The 16511-nt window shown below is 40.6% G+C and overlaps 1 protein-coding gene across 6 annotated transcripts in view; it reads left to right on the forward strand.

Annotated features, from left to right (window-relative positions):
- Positions 1-16511, forward strand: part of LOC122557273 (serine protease 23-like) — a 270056-nt gene that overhangs the window by 224853 nt on the left and 28692 nt on the right. The window contains exon 1 of one of the 6 annotated variants that reach the window (XM_043704794.2): positions 10931-11312. The exons of the other annotated variants lie outside the window; for them this stretch is intronic. The gene's annotated coding sequence lies outside the window, so the exon portion shown is untranslated. Of the gene's footprint in view, positions 1-10930; positions 11313-16511 lie in introns of those variants that run through there. 6 annotated transcript variants of the gene reach the window in all.

The raw sequence follows: 16511 nt of genomic DNA on the forward strand, positions 1-16511 counted from the left end.
CAAATTGATATCTTCCTTGCATTCTCCCAAATATCCTCCCATGCCTCTGAAGAAACTTCAACACCCAGCTCTCTTTCCCACATCTTGCAGAGTCGATCAGACTCATCTGAGGTGGCACCCCCCAATTGGTGATATAGAGTACTGACAGAGAGTGTACTCTTAGCCCTTAGTACCCCTCTTTCTATGTCAGATTTGTAGGGATCAGTCAAAAGTGTGGTTCTTCTTTGAATAAAATCCCTAACTTGAAAAAAACGAAAGATGTCTCTATTAGGTAACTCGTACTTCCGTATTAACTGATTGAATGACATCATTGCATCTCCCTCAAATAAATCACCCATGCAAGATATACCCCTAGCTGCCCAATGTTTAAATCCTGAATCTATCATACCTGGTTGAAAACTCGGCATACCCACTAAAGGTGTAAACAAAGGTGTTTTGCCAATATTACCTTGCCTCTGCCAAATTGCCCTCCATGCTTTAACAGTATTAATGACTATTGGGTTATGGCAATATTCCCTAACTGTCCTCACCTTGTCCAAAAACAGCAAACTGGTAAGGGGGCACCTTGCCTGGGAGACTTCGATATCTAGCCATATTGAAAGAGGGTCCCCACAAACCCAATCACTCACGTAGGTCAAGAGCGAGCTTAATTGGTAATTTTTAAATGTCCGGAAGGTCTACTCCCCCAAATCTGTGAGGCAACTGCAGTTTGGCTAATTTAATGAGGGGCCATTTACGGTGCCAGATAAAGGAGCTGAACCAACTGTTCAGTCTCCTGAGTGTTTGTTTATTGAAAATCAGGGGAAGCATCCGTATAGGGTATAGCAAACAAGGGAGAATATTCATCTTATTAAGCGCTATCCGACCCAACCATGAGACTGGAAGTGCCTCCCATCTTTGGAGATCTTGTTTAATTTTTTCAAACAATTGAGTAAAATTGGCTTTGAACAGCCAATCCAGAACTGGAGTAATGAATACGCCCAAATACACAAAGCCCCCCGTGACCATCTAAATGGGAATCTATAGTCACTTTCAAGAGCCAACTCTTTCGTAAGACCACCCATAGGCATGGCCTCCGATTTAGCAAAATTAATCTTATATCCTGAAAAAGCACCAAACTTGTGAATGCATTGTATCAGGCAAGGCACTGAGACTGCTGGATTTGTCAAGAAAATTAGAACATCGTCTGCATACAGCAAGATCTTATGTAATTTTGACCCCACTTCTGGATCTGATATATTGAGATCCCCACGAATGGCCTCTGCCAACGGTTCAATCACCAATGTAAAAAGTAATGGTGAAAGGGGCCAGCCCTGCCGGCTGCCCCTAGAAATATTAAAATTACTTGATTGTACCCCATTGGTAATGACCGCAGCGAGAGGTACACTGTAGAGAACCCTTACCCATCTTATGAAAACTTCGCCCAGACCAAACTGGTATAGAGTATAGAAAAGGTACGGCCACTCAACTCAGTCAAATGCCTTCTCTGCATCTAAAGAAATCACCAATCCCTATATTGACTGCTGTTGGCATGCTTGAATTATGTTAAGCAGCCTCCTAGCATTATTGGAGGATCTGCGACCCTTTATGAAGCCCGTCTGATCCTCTTTAATAATAGAGGGTAACACAGTCTCCAGCCTTAATGCAAGAGCCTTAGAGAGGATCTTAAAGTCCACATTTAAGAGCGAGATGGGCCTGTATGAAGCACAGTCTTCCGGATCCTTCCCTTTTTTAAGGATAAGTGAAATATTGGCCTCGCTCAGAGATGGTGGGAGACAAACATGACTGTATGAATCATTAAACATATTCAGCATCGGGCATGACAGTATACTTATAAATTCCTTATAGAATTCACTGGGAAGTCCATCAGGTCCGGGCGCCTTTCCACTCTGAAGCTACCTCACAGCTTTCTGCACTTCTTGCTCTGATAATGGGGCATTGAGAAAGGACTGTTGTTTGGGAGTCACACCCGGGAGCTTCAGATCTCTAAAAAAGGATTCCATTTTGGCCTGCCCCTCCTCACAATTCTCAGACTGATATAACTTAGAGTAGAATCTCTGGAACGCCACATTAATCTTTTTAGAATCACATGTTAGGTTCCCAGACCCTTCCCTAATCGCTGTAATGGTTTGTGGGGCACTTCTCTTTCTGGCAAGGTATGCTAAGTATTTGGCCTGGCTTGTCACCATGCTCATATAACCTTTGCTTTGCAAAAGCCAGCTCCTTCTTTGCCGTCTGCGTGAGCACAGAATCTAGTGCAGACAGCAGTGCCGTAATCCTGTCAAAATAGGCCTTCTCGGCTGACTTCAACCATGCTTCAAGGAGACGTTGCTGCTCACCCTTCTGCCGCTTCCTACTTGTGGAATATGAAATAACTAACCCTCTGGCATAAGCTTTGGCAGTTTCCCAGAGAACAGATGAGCTATCAACCGAGCCTATGTTGATTTCTAGGAATGCCCGAAATTCCCTAGAGAAATATTCCACAAGCTTCCTGTCCATGAGAATAAAGGGGTCCATTCGCCAATACCTTGAATCCACTGTAACATCCTTAATTTTAACCATGAGGTACACTGGAGCATGATCAGAGATGGCAATATTACCAATTGTACAGGATGCCACCAGATCCAGGATTACCGCAGGGGTCAGAAAAAAATCAATCCTCGTGTGACATCTGTGTGGATTGGAGAAAATTGTGAAATCCCTACCTGTATGGTGGAGACACCTCCAGACGTCCACCAACCCTAATTCCCCACACAAACCCAATAACTGTTTAGTTTGTGCAGAGGGTATCGAGGGATCTTTAGGCAACCTGTCTACTGGGGGGTCCATGAGGCAGTTAAAATCTCCCCCTATAATGATGTGCCGAGACTTGAGACTTATCAGTTTAAAAAAATTCTACTAAGAATTTAAGAGGATGAGCTGGGGGACAATAAACATTTAAAAAGCCATATTCTTCTCCATTTATCAAGGCTTTAAGAATTACAAACCTCCCGTATGTGTCTTTAACACATTCCAACAATTTAAATGAGAGATTTTTCCTTACCAATATAGCCACTCCCCTACTTCTGGTATTAAATGATGAAAAATAAACTCGGTCAAAGCCATTCTGCTGTAATTTCAGATGCTCCTTGTCATCCAAATGTGTCTCCTGTAACAAAGCAATATCCACCTTCTCCTTTCTAAGACTCAAGAGTACCTTTTTCCTCTTAATTGGTGAGTGACTTCCCTTGATATTCCAGGTACATAATTTAATCAAATCATTAGCCATAATCTTCTGCAATTACATTTAAATTCCAGAGAGGAGGAACCCGAACCACAAATTGCTGAGTCTTAGTGTTGCATGGTCCACCAAATATAAAAACTACATAAACTAAAACCACTACATTTAACAAACATATAAAATTATTAAAAATAAAAAACAACAAAAACCAGAAAATAAACCAACATATAAAGCGCCAATAGCACTGAGTAGGGGAACTCACCCCCTGCCCGGAGGGTGCAACTACCCGTCCCGAACTGCCCATAAATAGGCATCTAACCATCTCAACCACCTTCACTTCTCCCAGCTAGAGCCACATTGCAAGCACAAGCTAAAAAGAATAAACACCCCATAGAATATCAATATGAATTTAAAAAAATATTTTATAAAAAAATGGGAGAATAAATACCCTACCCATCCTTTAGTATGTCCTAACTTAGAAATTTAAAATGTACATCTTAACCACCGCCAGACATAGTTTGAACCAAATTATTATCAATAGAGGAAAAAAAAGGGGAAAAACAAAGCTCCAACCGGATTTCCTCCATTTCTTTTACAGAATGATAAATGCATGCCCAAGCAACAATATTTATACATACTACAATTGTTTAAATTTGGTTAGTTTGCCCACAAAGCCTCTTGCCTTCTCTGATGTGTCAAAGAGATGCATGGATCCATCTAAGGTGATCCGAAGCACTGCCGGATATCTCAGGGAGTACTGAATCCCAAGCTCTTTCAATCTTCTCTTGACACCATCATACGATTTTCATTTCTGGATCACCACCGCTGAAACGTCCTGAAAAAACATGATCTTAGACCCCTCATAAATTAGGGCCTTTGGATCCTTCCCCTGGAGTCTGGAAGCCTCCATGACTCTCTCCTTATCCCAGTAATGATGGAACCGCACCAGGAAAGGACAAGGGCGTTGACCCAGACCCGACCTCCGTGCTGCGACCCAGTGAGCCCTCTCTATCTTCAGTCCTCTCATGCCAGTCTCCAAGTCAAGGAATTTCGGAAGCCAATCTTCAACAAATTCCGCAGGCCGCTCACCTTCCTTACCCTCAGGCAGACCGATGATCCGAATGTTTTTTCTCCTGCCCCTGTTTTCGAGATCATCCACTTGGTCACATAAATTATGAACCTGTGTCTTCAGGGCTTGGATCTCTTCCTTGAATGAACTGGCATCAGCTTCCACCACGGTGACCCTGTGCTCCACCTCATCCGTCCTCTTCTCCAGGTCTCCCAGCTACTGCTCATGCTTCTGCAGCATGAGAGAGACTGGCGCCAGCTTCTCTTCAAACTGTTTCCCCAACATCTCACGAGATTTTGAGAGCTGGTTCATCAGGTCCTGGAGAGTAATCGGCTCCGAGGCTGCTGCAGGCTGAGCTGCATGCCCAGCCTCAGATGCTTCTCCTCCCTTTTTAGGCATTTTTGGTCAGCTGAAAATACAGGTAAGTCAATTTTTAAATGTTTCTTGGGGCTCCACAATCTTTCCAACGCCCCAAGAAATCCTGATGACCTGGGTTGGGTGGGTTAAAGGACCGTCCTGCTCCTGCTGCAATGCGAAGCTCTGCAGTGTGATCTTCTCAGATCACCACCATCTTAGATCCCCCCCTCACCCCGAACCCTCTCTAAAGCTTCCACATCCTTCCTATAATGCGGTGACCAGAACTGTACGCAATACTCCAGGTGCCGCCTTAGCAATGTCTTGTATGGCTGAAGCATGACCCTGTGGCTCCGAAACTCAATCCATCTACCAATAAACGCTAACATACCATATGCCTTCTTAACAACCCTATCAACCTGGGTGGCAACTTGCAGGGATGTATACACCTGGACAACAAGCTCTCTGATCATCTACACTGCCAAGAATTTTACCATTAGCCCATTAGTACTCTGCATTCCTGTTATTTCTTTTGAAGTGAACTACTTCACACTTTTCCGCATTAAACTCCATTTGCCACTTCTCAGGTCTGCATCTTATCTATGTCCCTCTGTAACCCACATCATCTTTGGCACTATCTGCCTCCCTGGTGTTATTTGCAAATTTACTAACCCATCCATCTATACCCACATCCAGATCATTTATAAAAATGACAAACAGCAGTGGCCCCAGAACAGATCCTTGTGGCATACCACTGGTAGCTGAGCTCCAGGATGACCATTTCCCATCAACCACCATCCTGTGTTTTCTTTAGCTAGCCAATTTGTGATCCAATTTGCTAAATCACCTTCACTCCCAAAACTCTGTATTTTGTGCAATAGCCTACTGTGTGGAACCTTATCAAATGCCTTACTGAAGTCCATATACACCACATTAACTACTTTACCTTCATCCACCTGTTTTGTCATCTTCTTGAAGAACTCAGTAAGGTTAGTTAGGCATGACCCACCCTTCTCAAAACCGTGTTGACTATCTCTAATCAAACTATTCCTTTCCAGATGATTATAAATCCTATCTCTTATAACCTTTTTCCACCACCTTATCCACAACCAAAGTAAGGCTCACTGGCCTCTAATTCCAGGTTTGTCTTGATTCTCGTTCTTAAACAAGGGAACAACATTTGCTATCCTCCAGTCTTCTGGCACTACTCCTTTCGACAATGATGACATAAAGATCAAAGCCAAAGTCTCTCCAATCTCCTCCCTGGCTTCCCAGTGAATCCAAGGATAAATTCCATCTGGCCCAGGGGGCTTATCTATTTTCAGATCTTCCAAAATTGCTAAAACCGCCTCATTGTCAACCGCAATTCAATCTAATCTAGTAGCCTCTATCTCTTTATTCTCACTAAGATTACCCTTGTCTAATGTGAATACTGACAAAAAGTATTCATTAAGTGCTTTCTCTATGTCGTCAGATTCCAAGACAACTTTCCACTACTATCTTTGATTGGGCCTAATCTTACTCTAGTCATTCTTTTATTCCAGATATACCTAGAGAAGGACTTAGGGTTTTCCTTAATCCTATCTGCCAACAACTTCTCATGTCCCGTCTTGGCTCTTCTTAGCTCTCTCTATAGATCTTTTCTGGCTAACTTATAATCCTCAAGCCCCCGAACTGAGCCTTCACGCCTCATCCTCACATAAGCCTTCTTCTTTCTCTTGACAAGAGTTTCAACCTCTTTAGTAAACCATGGCTCCCTCTCTTGACAACTACCTCCCTGCCTGAAGGGTATATACTTATCAAGGACCCGCAGTAGCTGTTCCTTGAATAAGCTCCACATTTCAAGAGTGTCCATCCCCTGCAGTTTTCTTCCCTATCCTATGCATCCTAAATCACATCATAATTGCCGTTCCCCCAGTTATACCTCTTTCCCTGCAGAATATATTTATCCCTGTCCATTACTATTGTAAACATAACCAAATTGTGGTCACTATCACCAAAGTGCTCACCTACCTCCAAATGTAACACCTGGCCAGGTTCATTCCGCAGTACCAAATCCAATTTGGCATCGCCCCTTGCTGATCTGTCTACATACTGTGTCAGAAAATTCTCCTGCACACATTGAAGAAAAACTGATTAATCTAAGCTACTTGAACTATAGTATTCCCAGTCAATGTTAGGGAAGTTAAAGTCCCCCAAAAAGAAAGACAGACAAAGGAGCAAATTTGGATCCCACCAATTTCCAGGACATTCTGTCCGAGATGCTAAAAGATCTGTGGAATCAGAGTTAGCCTGATCAATTAAATGAACGGTATGATGGAATCCAAGGTTTTAAAGTTTATTTATCTTCGGATCAACACCAAATGTAAAGGGGACTAAGAAAGAAAACTAACCTGTCCAGTTTCTAAGGAAAATAAGACTGAAACAGATTGGAAACCATACTTTCTGGGTTAACTGAAACTAGTTGAAACAATATTAGAGGTCACAGAGACATCCGAACTTGGAAATTATATAATTGATACAATACAAGAGGAAGAGGAGCTGAAATTCTTTGAGAGCAAGACATTTTTAAAGGGTTTTGTGACTGAGATTGATGCTATATATGCTGAGTGCACTAATCAATTCATAAGATCTGTCTTTAGCTGTATCTTGCATTTAATTCACAATTTGTATATTAATTCATATCTAACTTGTGTTGATTCTGAGGTTTCACAGCATAATTCACTACCAAAGATATTATTTGGCACTTGCTTTAGATTAGATTCCCTACAGTGTGGAAACAGGTCCTTCGGCCCAACAAGTCCACACTGACCCTCTGAAGAGTAATCCACCCAGACCCACTTCCCTCTGACTAACACACCTAACACTGTGGGCAATTTAGCATGGCCAATTCACTTGACCTGCACATCTTTGGATTGTGGAAGGAAACCCACGCAGACATGGGGAGAATGTGCAAACTCCACACAGACAGACACCTAAGGCTGGAATCAAACCTGGGTCCCTGGCGTTATGAGGCATCAGTGCTAACCACTGAGCCACCATGCTGCCCACCCTTGTAGACCCTTTACTTGACCCTTGTAGAGTCAAAATGATTTCTTTTTTAAAACTATGGTATCTTAGTAGGTTAAATCTTTCATTAAATATATGGGCAGCACGGTGGCCCAGTGGTTAGCACTGCTGCCTCACAGCACCTGGGTTCGATTCCCGCCTGTCTATGTGGAGTTTGCACATTCTCCCTGTGTCTGCGTGGGTTTCCTCCCGCAATCCAAAGATGTGCAGGTCAGGTGAATTGGCTATACTAAATTGCCCACAGTGTTAGGTGTGTTAGTCAGGGGTAAATATAGGGTAGGGGGGGTGGGTTTCTCTTTGGAGGGATGGTGTGGACTTGTTGGGCCGAAGGGCCTGTTTCCACACTGTAGAGAATCTAATCTAATCTTAAAGAAAACACTGGAATTTCTGCATTTCTTTTTCAAAAAGAAATCACTGGCCTAAACTGATCAAAACAAGACTTTTGTCAAAAGTTGATGACCTAGACCACATGTCATCCTTGAATCATGGGACAGCCAGCAACAAATGCAGATAATTTTATAGGTAAAGAAAATAATTCAAAATAAAGATTTATAGTAACAATGTGGGACCTGATAGAGAATCACTTGAGACGTTGCATCAGACTGGAGTGAATTAATCGCTTTTGCTTTCTCACACAAAATAGACCAACCGTCCAGGTGTGCTGACTAGTAACAAAACTATTTCTAATATTTCAGTTTGCTCCTGGGGATAAATGAGATCAAATAAAAAAGTATGCTCAAAGGGTGTGGCATCGTCTCACTGAACAAATACATTCCTTCCTAAAACTTTAGAGAAAACCTTTTTATACAGAAGTGCAGATGGTAAAATCACTGTTAATCTGAAATTAGAACATTATTCAGCAGGTAATGGTTACTTACTTAGTTGTTCCTGATGCAAATAATTATGCATATATATAACACACCAGGATAGCTTTTGCCCAAAGAATAAGTAACTTTAATCTGGAAATTAAAGAATGAATGAAGGGGTTTGTGTAGCCTCACAATTGCATTAGAAAAGATGGTGCTTAAAGTACAATAGGAAGAGGAAGGAACAAAGAAGAGTTACCCTTTCCAAACCATCCTATTTTTCGATCCACATGTCACCCAAACAGTTTTGTTCCTGCCATGCTCAAATATTCCTCACCATTCCCCAATTTAAGCCATTTTAAACTGAAGCAAATCTATCAGACCTCACTACACAAAAACCCCTTTTAAAACTGCAAATGAGATGGACAAGGTGAAAGAAATAGATTGGATGTATCCTCTCACTAATGCTTCTATCCAAATCCATCTGATTAAAGTGTTAATAAAGACATATGGTAGAATTAGTTAATTATCCTCAAGGACCTTATCCTTTCACTATCACTCCTCTCTTAGCAGACTATGCATCTTAGATGAAAGCCTAACCTTTTCAAAAGGACTGAGTAGTCTGGTATCACCCCAGCTCACTGCCTAAGATTAGACAGCAATGTTAATACTTATAGATGGGTCAATGATCAGACCAGGATATTTTTAGACAGAAGCATCATTTTAAATTCTCTTAATTCAGAGGTTATTCAGACATTACCAATATACAAGGCAACTTGCCAGATCTACAATAAAGAGCAAAGTCACAATAGTCCTATTCTCTCATTAGGAGTGGTGAGTTTAACCTGAGGGTCACAGTATCACAGATAAGGGGCAGGGTTGTACTTTCATGGTAACCTCAGCCAGAACGGAAATTGAACCCACACTATCAGTGTCACTATACATCCCAAATCAGCCATCCAGTCAATTGTGCTAATATACATCAATGCAAAGGCCCTGCAAAAATATTTCTTTTATTATTCCCTTATCATCAAAAACATCCTTTATTACTTTTCATCATGCCTTAAAAAACATCTTAAAATATATCTTCCATAACATCTTTGTCCCTTCCTTTTTTTATGTGCTCTTTCCCACTCAGATCACATCTCTCCCCTCAGGGAGGGAAGTATAAATTATACAGAGAAATGGCTGTAATTCTGAAGAACAGACATAATACAGATGAATGAAATTTTTAAAGAAGTTCTTTCTAATATGCTTTGACATTCATAAATAGATAAAACAATAAAAACACATCAATATATGTCTTGCTCTTATGTGTTAGGAACTATATATAAATAGTCACTCACTTTAGTCTGTGCGGGTATATATTTAGAAATGTATCCATATATTTTGCTATTATTGTGTAAAAGAAGGACCAACTACATAAGTGATAACTTTCAAATTTACCAGTATCTGGCAAATTGTATTGTGGTAATTTATATAGATACACTGTTGAGTTGAAATGGTTAGACTGGAGTAGTCATAAAAACCAATGGCTGGTAAGCCAAGAGTTCATATATCTGCTTGTTACCGGAGTCAAAAGTGGAAAAATTGTGGCACAAATAGAAATCCATTGAAAAGTTCGAACACTTCTTGCGAAGACTCTCCTGGCTTAAGTTAGTATCCTATGCTGGCTGAACTGATAAATGGAATTACTCATCAGCTTTTCGGTACTATCTCCAGTTTCTCCGTGTGCCGTTATTCATCAATTTCCCAACTGTTCATCACTTCTCTTAACCTGAGATTCAGCCAGGAAGCTTGTGCTTCTCTATGCACTAACATGACTCCAGAATCATAAAATTAGAACCTCAGGTGGCCCTCAGGACTGTTAGAATACTGTGGTGGCACAGTGGCTAGCACTGCTGCCTCACAGCACCAGGGTCCTGGAATCAAGTCCCTCCTCAGATGACTGTGTGGAGTTTGCACATTCTCCCCGTGTCTGTGTGGGCTTTCTCCCACAATCCAAAGATGTGTGGGTTTCGTGAATTGGCAATGCTAAATTGCCCATTGTGTTAGTCAGTGGTAAATGTAGGGAAGGGAAATGGGTCTGAGTGGGTTACTCTTCAGAGGGTTGGTATGGACTTGTTGGGCTGGAGGGCCTGTTTTCATACTGTTATAGGAAAATGGCTGTAATTCTGAAAGAAAAATAGTATTTTTAAGAAGTTCTTTCTACCATGCTTTGAATTACATAAATAAATGCAAAGCAATAAAACACATTAAAATATAATCAACGTAAATTAAAATGCTATATATCACACAGTTTACTTTCATGTTGAGCATGTAATCAAAATTTCCCAAGGTACCTGTTAAAACAGCGCACAGCAAAACATGGAGGACTGGACGGATAGAGAGTAATAAATGCAATTGTTTTGAAGATGTAGTGCATTATAATGAAGACTGCTTTTTCAAGCACTAGGACCGCAGAGGAACCATTTGAAGGCTTTTTAGGGGACTGATTTAAAATGCAAACTCCCACACAGCCAGTAAGACAAAAATATTCAAACTCAACTGGAGTCTCTGAGCCGCGAGCTGCGAGAAATTTTAGCAGTCTGGTTCTGCCTTCGTGTACCAGATGCAATCCCAGAGACAGAATTCTGAGCTGGATGCCTGTATTAAAAACGATATTCGTTTAAAGCAGTAAAGACATAGAGGAGACAACTGATTTGTGAAATGGAAATTGATTTGCCCTTAAACTATATCACACACAGACTGAAGTTTAACAATAAACTGTGATCCTGTTTTCTCCAAGATTGAGGTAAGGATTTTTAATTTATTGCATTGTTGAAAGCAGTGCTTGAGTTCTAAGCAATATATTGAAAATCATATGAATATAATATATGCATGCAATCATTTCGGAACACGTTTAGTGATTGCTTTACTGAGAATAATATTTGAATTCAGATTTTTTTTATATTCCTGTCCACGCTCTTCATTCCCAGAGACTCGTGGAAAAGAGAAAACAGGTTTTAAATTTTATTCCACTGATTGCAAAACCCTGGTGATCATCGAGGCGCACAGCGCAGGACATTGTTTAAAAATAGGAAAAGACAAGTTAAATTGACAAGTAGTAGTTTAATAATGCCACGTTTCCTTTACGAGGAAGGGGGGACAAAGTCAACAATTAAGGATTAAGAAAGAATAAATTTGAAAAAGAAAATTGATTAATCTTCGAAATTATGTTGCTAACTTTAGATAATATCACCAATAGGTCAGATGTGGAACCGCGATTGTGATTTCACATCTGAATAACTGGGTGACAACCTGTGGTCAGGATAGGATTTGATTTTTCAGTTTAACAAGTTTGATTAGCATTTCTAGGGTAAGTAGTAAAAGAATTTTACCAAATTGAATTCCAGACAATATGAATGAATAGGAAGGAGTTTCATCCATTGTTATTTTCATTCAATGGGAGTGAATGAGAAGTAAATTGCTCTTTTGGTATTTAGTGACTGGGTCAGGGCTTGTATCCTTGTAATACAAAATAGACATCACTGTCCATTTAAGAGTGCATAATTTGCAGTGCTTATTCCCTTCCCCCACCTGTCGTTTTTTTCTTTATGAATCTGGCAATTGTTCCTCTGAATAGAGTCAGTCTTATCAAAGTTCAGGAGTGGTTCCTACCAGGTGCATTAGTTAAAGAGTAAACGATATCCAACAAAAACCTTGTAGAGAACACAAGATAAAACACGAATGAATCACAAATATTCAGGACATCTAACTTGCTTCAGCATGAAACTTCTGAAGTCACAAATTATCCTATTTCTTCAGTTATTGTTTGCCAATAAGCTGTTCTCCTCGTTATAATTCATGTAGGCAGAAAACTTGAAATGGAAATTCTTGCCAGAAATACACACTAATGTGTCAGCACTTGAAAGGACAGACAGGTTTATAATTTTGCTAGAGTCCTTTTATCAAAACTTCACAGCAAACCCAGATGGAGTCCTTGTCTTTCCTTTCACACAGACTGATTTAGCCTGATATGCATTTCCTTAGTTTTCAGTTTTTATTTAAAGTATCTGCTTGAACAAAAATGTGAAGCCAAATTATTAAAATACTTTGTACCACAGGGATCATGGTCTGATCAGTTTGCCAAGCAATTGTGCTTCTAATATTCTTCATTAATGTTGCAAAGACTATTGACATTTTTCATAATTTAGAAAAGTGTTTGGCTGACATTTTTGTCTTGGTTATTTGGAAGTACTGGGCTGGATTTTTAATCTTGGTTTGGAATCATCATTGGGTCCCAAAATAACACTGCTTTGGAAGTAGATCTCCGCCCGATTTATTTTTTTAAGTGGAAAATCCAATTACTGACTCGAGGAAGGGTTTGCCACTCCAGGATTGTGGGAGAGTGGGCAGGAGGCTGTCCAGCAACAACAGTGAGACATTCAGCTGATGCAGGTGAGTGAGAGATAAGTTGCCCTCTCAACTCCAACAAGAACTTAAAATATAAATTTTAAATATAAATATCGCCACAAATCTAGTCATTTGGAAATCCTGGCTACAGTGAGCTGGTTTCATGCCTGACATCAGGAGGCTGCCTGCTCTCAGGCTGTATTTCAGCCACTGGGGAAACCACCTGCAGATTCAAGTTTAGATATTTTGAATGAATTGGTTTAGAAATTTTAATACACATTTCTGGAACAGCTGGTACTTGAACTCCAGCCTCCTGACTCAGAGGAAGGGACAATAGCTTTGTGCCGTCAGCCCCTCCAGACTTAAAATTTTAATAGACTACTTAATTACTTTTGGCCTCACCATTGCTTGCAGGCAAACAGATGTTTTGTCCTTAACCAAACCTTTCAGAAATGGCTCAGGAGTGCCTGGCGATATGCCAGCTGATTGTGGGAAGTTCTCAGCCACTTGTCTCTGATTCGACCTCCTGTCAAGATCCGAAAATCTAACCCTACATTCTCCTGTTTAAAATTATTAAGGCAAACTGACAGCTGACCACTGTGATTCTTCCTCTTCCCAATGAAATGTTTGTCTAACTCCCTTTGTATACAGTGCTTCTTTAAATTTAAAGGAATGTTGTCACTTCATTGTGTAGTTTAACAGGAAGGAGTTTCTGTGTTGGAATGTTTCCAACTTCTGGAACAGTCAATAACAAAATGTTCAGAAACCTTGAGGAGTGAGTGCAGCCAGGTTGGAAAGAACTGGATCTATACCACATGTTTGTGCTGCAATTGCATGCTCAGTTTTCATTTCCTGTCTATTTTCTTGAAAGTGGTGAAGTTTTGAATTTTATCCCCTTTCTTTTACCATTCCCCTTGCAGAAAATGTAACTATTAGTACAATTCTGCAAATGCCATTTGCCATTTTTTAGATAAATATTTTTAATTGTTCAAATTTCAGTTTTCATCAGGATGGTAAATGATGGCAGGTTATTTGGACATGACCGGTGGTTAAACTTATTTCTATTTGCACACGTGCATGTTCCAGTAGGAGTCACTTGACAGTGATTTTGGAATGAGAACATAGACTGACCGTCTTCTGTTTAGCCCAGAGGTATTGAACACAGCTCAGAGCTTCCTAGTGCTCAAGATGAATGGATTCACCCCAGTCCTGGGATAAGAAAATGCTGGAAATATTCAGCAGGGTCTGTCAGCATTTGGGGACGGAAACAGAGTTACTGGACTGCATTATAAAGGGTATTAGATTTCACTTCCCCCTCTTCCCTGCCACACGCTATCCCAAACTCCCCAGCTAAAATGTCATGGTGGAATACTGCTGTAAGGAAAGGCTGAAGTCAGGACGTCATCTGGCTGCATCTGGAAATTCCAACTCTGAAAGTCATTGGCCACCTAGAGGCCAGCAGCTTTCCAGCACCAGTTGCACCTGGTAATAGCCAGGTGCAATAGTCACTGTCAGGAGTAATAGCTACTGTCGGTATTGAACTCAGTGCTTGAAGAAGCATCCTGTCTTGGATTCAGCCTAGCAAATGAGTCAGGAGTCTCCTCAGCTGTAAAGATGGCAAGCTACAGCGAGGGGCTAAGTGGATTTGAGAGATCATGGGACAAGGGAAATGTGAAGATTAACACCTTGGAGGCAATCCCATTGTTAAGCCTAGGTGTTCAGTAAGGAAGGGATCTCCCAACCTGCCCCTGGAGTTGGAAGGGAACCTGTTGGGTGGGCTGCTTGGCACAGGCATCTCTTGCAACTGATTTTAATCCCGCTACTGGTGGGATGAGGGCTTCTGGCACTCATTAGTTGCAGTTAGATTTTCGTATGCATGCACTCCCCCACCCAACACAAGCCAACTCCTCTGCCCACTAACCTGCTGGCAAGAGATTGTCTGTCTGTTTCAGGTCATAGTGATCCTTCATCAGAATGTATCACGACACAGTGGCCCTTTCTGGTCACTCTGTTGTGCAGTTTTAATTTCAGACCGTGAGTTCTAACAAAGTGTTATGATCTGAAAAGTTAACTCTGTTTTTCTCTCCATAGATGCTCTTTTACCTGTTGAATATTGTTAGAATTTTCTGTTTTCATTTCAGATTTTCAGCATCTGTTACACTTTGATTTTGAGTTAGGATAAGATTCCCCCCCCCCCCCCCAAAACTCTGTATCATGCTTTGCAGTACATTGATTCAACCAGACGTCAACTGTTAGTTTTTAATTTATAGTTTTCAGAAAGTATCATTTCCTCTGCTTTTATCCCTTGTCCCTAGTTTCCTTGCACCACAGACTAACTGCAGCTGAGATTGCAGGTGCATGACCTGTTCCAGAGCTCGGATGTTGCTGTTCTGACCAGCTGCTTTGAGGTGAACAACTGTGTAGCCACAAGACAATTCTTTCCACTTTCTTTCCTTCCTCATTGTGTGATTCTATGTGATCTGTTGTGCACTCTATCCTGGACCAAGTGAAATTGAGAATGAATCCTACAGCCTTCTCATTGGTAACCAGTTACTTTCAAGGTCAACATAAAGTGCACAGATGCACCATAACCATTACTTTAAATTGCAGGTCATTGGAGAAATGCAAAAGAATTCAAAGGGCTCCCAATAATAAAAAAAGGAGAAAGTGAAGACAATCAGTCAGGTTTGCTAGTACTAATTTTATCTCATTTCAAATTCAAAACCTCTTTGAAAACTTTGAGCCCCAGTTCCTGATCAAGGATCTGAGTTTTCTTGAAAACTTGCCCCAGTAAAATGATGCCTCATTCCAGCCACCGATATTTTCAGCAATCCTTCTCTGGGCAATGAGGGCAGTAATCCTTTCCAAAATGAAGACAGTGATCTAAAGCATACATTGTGCCCACTGCTGTCCTGAAATATACAATGAGGACTTGTAGTTATTTTAATAGACTATTAACTTATAATCTTGGACCAAATATTGACACCTTGTAATCTTTCATAAGCATGAAGCAATTGCCAATGTCAGAATAGGAATGTAGGAGAAAGAAAATTTCTTTTAATTCCCTTGGACAGAGTTCAAATACAAATACAGAATAGTCAAGCTATCTCCCATAATTGATTTTTACATCAAATATTTGTCTAAATCTCAAATTCCTGATTCATTTCAAATAATCAGCACCTCTGTATAATAGACAATTTAGTTTTCATCACTCTGTATGATGTATTCAGCTGTCTCAGGATTTCATTGTGCTTATGGGAACTGAACCAGAACGATAATTCAAAACGTTTGTCACTTGAACATGCTGGGTAAACTCTGGTTTATATTAGTGTTTCTATTTTGATTGAAATGAAAAAAGTGATTTTTATTGGGATAGTCTGTGGTGTGATTCCGTGTCTGTGAGTTAGATCCTCTCCAACAGAAGAATGGTGAGAGTACTGCAGTTGGCCTTAATGCTACAGAAATGTAAAGGAGTGAGGGACATCAGACGTACAATTTTCTAGTAAACCTTACTGGAAAATACAATTGGATGCTGCCAGTTGAAGAAACAAACAAGTTTGACTTTTACGCTTCCCATGGTTAAAAAAAGTCACAGTTG

This window comes from Chiloscyllium plagiosum, unplaced genomic scaffold (assembly GCF_037043375.1).
Source record: "Chiloscyllium plagiosum isolate Xiang-an unplaced genomic scaffold, Cpla_swu_hap1 HiC_scaffold_11, whole genome shotgun sequence".
NCBI lineage: Eukaryota > Metazoa > Chordata > Chondrichthyes > Orectolobiformes > Hemiscylliidae > Chiloscyllium > Chiloscyllium plagiosum.